Source organism: Strongylocentrotus purpuratus, unplaced genomic scaffold (assembly GCF_000002235.5).
Source record: "Strongylocentrotus purpuratus isolate Spur 01 unplaced genomic scaffold, Spur_5.0 spur5_scaffold_20, whole genome shotgun sequence".
In the NCBI taxonomy this organism is placed as follows: Eukaryota; Metazoa; Echinodermata; class Echinoidea; order Camarodonta; family Strongylocentrotidae; genus Strongylocentrotus; species Strongylocentrotus purpuratus.
This window is the reverse complement of record NW_022145606.1, coordinates 19,457,727-19,464,887: the sequence shown is the minus strand read 5'-3', so window position 1 is coordinate 19,464,887 and position 7,161 is coordinate 19,457,727. Positions and strand designations below refer to the sequence as shown.

The window sequence follows — 7,161 nt, the reverse complement described above, 5'->3', positions numbered from 1 at the left end:
ATCTTTGGCACATACAGGTTCTTCATAAACCTATTAAGATGATAACAAGTTTCAAAACATCTCTGTCAATACATCTTGAAAAAAGTTGAAAACATATCTAATTTAGGCAGACACGTTTTGCTTTTATGGCTACATAAATCTCTACAACTAATACTAATAAATACCTGAAGATGAGAAAAAATAGCTTTTGCTCATGTTTTTACAAATAAATAACCATACACTCTATATACGGTGGCACAAAAAAAAAGCAGAATGGCATACATAAATGTATGTACTTCCTAATGACTTCCTAGACTACATAAGTAACTTATGATTTTTTGTTTGTTCTAGCGACACTATACTGATGTTAGGATATTATAACTAGATGGAACTTCCGACTGTGTAGTCAAAAATAGTACCTCCACTATCATGCAATTTGTTAAAGCCCGAATTATCATTCCCCAGATCTTGAGATATCACTTCAGTCCACTGTATGGTGTATCACGTACGTCAGGTCTGGTGTCGCGAATATACAGTGCAAATTTAAAACTTTCTATAATATTCTATGTGCAGTTAAAAATTCTTCTTTCCCTTCTAACGGAGATGGACATTTTGTACCTCTTGCTTAAAAGGTAGCAAGTTCCAAAGCATGATGAAATCAGGGAGTCCTTGTAAATTGTATTTGGAATTGCTGGGTATGACCATGGTTGGATGTTAACACCGATAGAAGGTAGATTTTGAGAAACTCTGAGTGCAGGTTGACAGTCCCGTACACCATCACCATCTTAAACCATGCCCTGCGTTCTCGGAGAGATGGCCATTTGAGATGTTGCAGCATTGGTGCGATGCTGCTGGTATGATGGTAATGTCCAGTGACAAACCAGGCGTTGCGGAGCTGTACCATTTCCAGCATGTGTATGTTGTCCCGGGTGAGGATCCCACACTGTGCACGCATACTCCAGGATTGGGCGAACAAGAGCAAAGAAGAACAACGTTTTCGTCTCTCTTAGGCAAGGCCTAATGTTCCACTGCAAAAATGCACCGACAGAGCTGGCTTTATTTGTTGTTGTCCTTATGTGATCTGTCCAATTCAGGTTGCTCTTGAGGTGAACATCAAGATATTTAGCAGTTTCCAGTCTCAAGAAGTTGCCCTTGGATGCTGTATGACCATTTGACAGGCTTTCTCCTGCGTGCTACCCTGGTGTCCTTCAGTTTTTGGCCCATCTTCCTCTTATTTTCTGCTGAGGTCACTCCTAGCAATCTTCCCATAGCATATTCTATGATGAAGAAAAAATAAAAATAAATGAGAGAAATGTTACAACTTCTAATTTAACTGCTAGCATGAACTTGTAATCATTAACAATGATAGGTGATGAATACAAAATATGTAACAAATCTGCATATCCACCTACATTACCTGAAAAGAAATATCATAAAGTAAATGTTTTCCTAAATGACATTTTGCCCTCCCAGACATTACAAATTATTCGCTTTTGTGTTAACAAGATGCCACGTATAAAACTAACGTACATTGTAAACGGTTGTTAAAGATATGCTTGAGTAAAAGTATAGGTTCGTAAATCATAAATTTGCAAATAAACATGCTGTATAGCATCGAATATGAGAAAATATTGCTTAGATACCAGATTAAAGGTTATAGTTTCATATTTTGGTCTACATATAATTAGTCAAAGTCTGAAATCAACTGAATTTAAAAAGAAAACTTTAAAAACGACATACATTCAGCAATTTATTATGCTTTTTCTAATCAAAAGCAATTTCCCATTAGCATTGTTAGTACTGTGAGCCAAGGGGCACTGTCAGTATATTTTATAGTAAAATGCCTCACCAATGATGGCATCCACCTTGTCTTGGTCAAGCAACTGCTTCCCTTATTCTCCTCCTTTAATCTAAATGCTGAAACTATGCTGTCTGCCATCTCCTCATAGGTAAAGAGCATACCCATGAGTGCAAGAACAGCACATGACCAGGATTGCTTGTGTAGCTCCAGCATTCCCAGCTGCACTTGGGTCAAGTATGTCCGAACCTCATGTATGAAACTGTGGAACAGAAAAGAAATGTCAAGTATTACTGAAAAGTAGAGCACGTTTACAGATTTAAATAAAATAATCAGACATACGCAGCCTAAATTTGACATACTCGGTATGCCACACTTCGCAACCCTACGCAGATCGAGGGTGAAAGTTGTAGTACGACACAGTTCACAACCAAACACTATTCATACTACTCCTAGCTCAAGGAAACGCTAGAAAGACACATTTTCATACATTTTTGGACATTATTATTGAACATATGTCATTTCTAGTGAGCTAGGCCTATATTTTAGTTTTATGCTTTTTCGTCTGACTATTTTTTACCGACAGAAAACATGAAATAAATTGTAGCAAAATTTGTTTCTTACATGAATTTTTACATGACTCGGAATATGGGATCATTCTCTTTAGAATCTAGGGTTGATTTGGATCATTTGGTTCATATCTGGAAATCTGCACTTTTCTCGGCAGAGTTTTGTGATATAGGGTCTAGTCCAGAGCCTAAATGCCGGGGGGGGGGGGGGGAGGGGGTACTCACGTATATTGGGTACTCACGTATATTGGGTATACGGGGATGTGCCGCTCGAAAGGATGACTTTTTCAGGAAAGATCCTTAGACATGGGTCCCCTTTTCATAAAAAAAATCCTTAGACATGGGTCCTCTTTTTCATTTATTCCTTTCCCCTCTTTTCTCCCTCATTTTCTCCGGGATTTTAGGATTTGCTCCTAAATAATCGAGCCTACATTGTAAATGCCTAAATCTCTCCCATCTCTAAATAAATCCGGGGCTTAAACAATGCCGGTGAATCCTTCTGTGATTGCATTTCCAGTGTACGAGGTGTACGTAGCTCGTAAACTCAACTATAGACCCCGGGGTACCACATATATCAGGACCCCATGGGCCCTATATCGGGTACTTATATGGCATAATGCGCGCTAGGTATGGTATCCGCCCGTATAGGGTTCGTACCCCCGGGAACTTGTAGCGCTTCGCGTGCTGAAAATGATATGATCGGCAGATACCCTGCGTACCCTCTGCCCAGCAGCCGGGCAGCAGCTGGGCTCAAGCAGGGAGCTATATAGCCGATGCTTGAGAGCTCGTGTACGGGTACGTTAATTAAAACAGGAAAAGTCCTTCAATTAAAACAGATGCTAGAGGTGCCAGCGCAGTATAATAATGTTGCATGGCGTTTTCATCTTTAATATATGTAGCCTACTTGTAAAATACATGTAGTATGGTACAGTTTACTAATAAAGAATTTTATCGAGAAACTGCAAAATGATTGGCCATTGTATTATTACACACATAGGTACATTACTATCCTGGCTGTGTATTAAAAGCTGTGCTATTGATTCTCAACATTTTAAACACCACTGTACAAAACTCAACCAATTTCTCTCAAAATCGGTACTTAAGTGACGATTGATGACACCTAAATAACAGTAAGATACATTTTTTCAACTTTCTGATGTTAGAAGGAATAATTAAAAAAAATCAAATTGTGAGTCCACTGTCAAACTTGCCGATCAGCCGCATCGGCATAACTGTGTGCATCTGTGTGTTATGAATGTATTGACTATTAATGTATTTAAATGCTGCCTATTAACGCGTAGTGCAGTGCTAAAGGTCAATACGCATTAGCGTTAACTCTCTATATCAGGCCTTCTCAACTAGTTTATTAGAAGTGCCAAAACAAAAAGAATTTGTAGTTGAAGTGCCACCCTGTAAGGTCGACTGTGCTGCGAGGGAGCGTAGTGACCGAGCCGAAAATGGGTGGGGTCCAGGGGCGAAGCCCTAACAGGAGTAGCAGGGGCTAAGCCCCCTGAAGCTAGTAGATTTAGGGCTTTCTAAAGGCCCAAATGGGGAATTTTTAGCACCATTTCATTCCACAATATAATCACTCATAATTTCATATTGATGTGAAAAAATTAGTAAAATTCCTGAGTACAATTACACTGGAGGTATATTTATATGTAGTTTTTTGTGTGCAATAAACACGGGAAATGTCAAAATAAAGTGAAATTATACAAACAAAAACGAGAGGTTTCCAGATATTGGCAATGTTGAAATATCTCATCGTAAGCTAATTGTTGTTCAGACCTTTTAGATTCGTATAAAATGGTAAAAAACGATAAATTTCCCCTTTCTTCCTGTTTGTTAATAAAACAGGCATTTAGGGCTCGAATTCGACTGCAACTTCTTGATTTAGCTGAGTATTTAATTCTAAAATATATATTCTCTTTTTTCTGTTTTTTGTTTTGTTGTTGCAACAGTCGCGCGCCACTCCGACTAACCGCAAGCGCCACAAGTGGCGCGCGCGCCGCCAGTTGAGAAGGCCTGCTCTATATGCTTTGCTGGAGTGTATTATTACAGCTTAAAAAATGTAATATTTGAAATTTGAAATCCTTAGACATGGGTCCATTTTTCACAAAAAAATCCTTAGACATGGGTACCTATTTACAGCAAAAGGACCCTTGGATGTGGGTATGGGTTCGGAGGTCTCAGCCGCACACCCCCGTCCGACTATAATCTGAGTACCCCCCCCCCCCCCCCCCCCCGGGGCCTAAAATGGCCGATATACACTACTTAACAGTTTGTGTGTTTAACATGCTCAATTGTAATGTCCAAAAATGTTTGAAAAAGTGTCTTCCTAGCGTTCCCCTGAGTGAAGTACGTATAGCAAAGATGATACTCACCATTCAATGACAGCCACGCAGCAGCTCGGCAGCAGCCCGTCAGCACCCTCGCCTGGTAGCTATCCTAGCCGTTGGGAAACTTCACCATGCAGGCCATGTCCGCCATTCCAGTTATGTTCTCATCCGTCAACATGTCTTTGTAGTTGTACATATTCATCTTATATCACGGAAACTTGTTTGGCCTCGATCCAATACACGAGTATTCGATTTTTTCTTCAGTTGTTGTCATCTTATTTAAAACTATACCGGAACAAGACATATTACGAGCACAATCGAGGACCACATTCCTGCCACATTCTTGAAAACGAAGAGAGCTGCATGCACGCGCACGTGGTATCTATTGTACGCTATACGGGTAGAGTTCAGTGTATACGTACACAAAAGTATGCTACGCGTGGTTCGGTATGGCCTTTGAGCAAATACATATGCAAAACAAAACTGTTAATGATCAGGATTCACAATGTGGATGAGGAATTCATTATGTGTACTGTATTTATAACACTGACCACACTATGTAAATCTACTGTTTCACACTGTGAAATAGTTTTCAAAGAGCGGCCTCATTATGATACCGCTCACACTGTGAAATATTTGTCACAGCTAGAGTGGCCATACTGTGAAATTTGTACAGGGCGGCCACACTGTGAATTTTACTTTTCACACTATGAAATATTGTCCTCAGGGCGGCCACAATGTGAATTCTATTTTTCACACTGTGAAATATTTTTCACAGAGCGGCCACATTGTGTATTTTATAGTTCACACTGTGAAATATTTTCCAAAGGGCGGCCACACTGTGAATTCTATTTTTCACAATGTGAAGTATTTTTCACAGAGTGGCCACACTGTGAAATTTACTGTTCACACTGTGTAATGTATCTCGTAAGGTATTCACACTGTGAAAATCTATTTATCACAGTGTGAAATATTTTTCACAGTTTGGTCACACTGTGAAATCATTTTCACACTGTGAGCGGGTACATTCACACTGTGAAATCGAATTTCACAATGTGAATACTGTGTGGTTTACCACATTGTGACGGTGTCCACACTGTGAAAACACTCCGTTCACAGTGTGAACTGTGTGTTCACACTGTGTTCACAGTGTGAGCTACGTTTTCACACTGTGTTTCACACTGTGAATGAGTGTGAATGAGTGTGTTCTTTCCAGCAGGGTATACTATCAAACATAAAGCTAGACTTAAGAAATGACCGATGAAAGCTGATGTAACCTTGAAAACACCCAGAAAATATAGGTAAGGCGAGGCGTCAAAAATATCGATACCAGCAGGCTGCCGCCTCACGTATTGGCGCATCGAGGCTGCAATTACGGCCGAAGCCTGGCTGGGGCAATTATTTTTCTTTTATTAGCCCAGCCGGCTTGCGCCAGGCTGGGATCTGAGGCTCGGTTTCCATTCGAAAGGCGGCAGCCGGCACATGCTTTTGAACGCCATTTCCTACCGCCAGCGGTAGCCGGCTGAGCTAATTTAAAAAATGCAGCCAGGACGCACAAGTGCAGTTAGCTGCCGCTGGCTGGTATATTTATTTTTGACGCCTCGCCTAATAGGATGAATAATAATTTTTTTTTTTTTGTTAATCCTCCAGTACCAGATATAAAAGGACAACTCTATATATCTATCTATCTATCAGGCTTTAGTTCATCCAGACGTTGGACAAAGCCCTCCTCATAACATTTCCATTATCTTCAGGACAACTCTCGAAAGATGCAAATAAGGATCGATACTAGCAAAACAACTTTATTATAATTGTGTCTAAAGGGGGGTTGTTGTTAAATTGATAGGTATAAAGAAAGAGGTTGATTGCGAGAGAGAAAGAGAGAGAGAGAGAGAGAGAGAGAGATAGAGAGAGATTGAATGAGCCATGGCTGTAGTCGGAGAGAGAGAAAAAAAATGAATGAGTGAGTGTGTGAGAACGAGAGAGAGAGAGTGATCAAGTGATACTGTGTTTGAGTTAATGTGAGTGAGATAGAGAGGGGGGGGGGGGGGGGAGAGAGAGATTTACTTTATTACAATATTACGAAATTACAATATTAAGTGAATAAGAAAGAGAGAGAGATAGAGGGGGAGGGAGACCGACAGTGAGAAAGAGAATAGACGAAGGAGTGATAGAGACAGAGACAGAGAGAGAGAGAGAGAGATAGATTAACTGTCATTGTGTAGCAGCTATTATGTATGCCAAAAGCGAAAGAAATCGAAATATGCCATGTTTTGAAAAGTCATGAGAACGAGTGTCAATAACAAGATTTTATAACTACCTCACTACATTACACAAGGTAGATCATGCGTGAACCATTGAGGAACTATTTTCTCAGGGGACGCTGCTGCTTTTGTTTTTGTCCACAGTGTGGCTAAGTAAAAAGTATTACTAGTTTATCTTCCCCGCACGCAATCTTTTGGCGCCCGCGACTTCT

The 7,161-nt window shown here is 40.2% G+C and overlaps 1 long non-coding RNA gene across 1 annotated transcript; it reads right to left on the bottom strand.

Annotated features, from left to right (window-relative positions):
- Positions 1-1,051: 1,051 nt before the first annotated feature.
- Positions 1,052-2,030, bottom strand: LOC115927281. The gene is made up of 2 exons (XR_004065542.1): positions 1,829-2,030; positions 1,052-1,256 (listed from the first exon to the last, which is right to left on the bottom strand). It is a non-coding gene; the product is annotated as an uncharacterized LOC115927281 (long non-coding RNA).
- Positions 2,031-7,161: the final 5,131 nt, after the last annotated feature.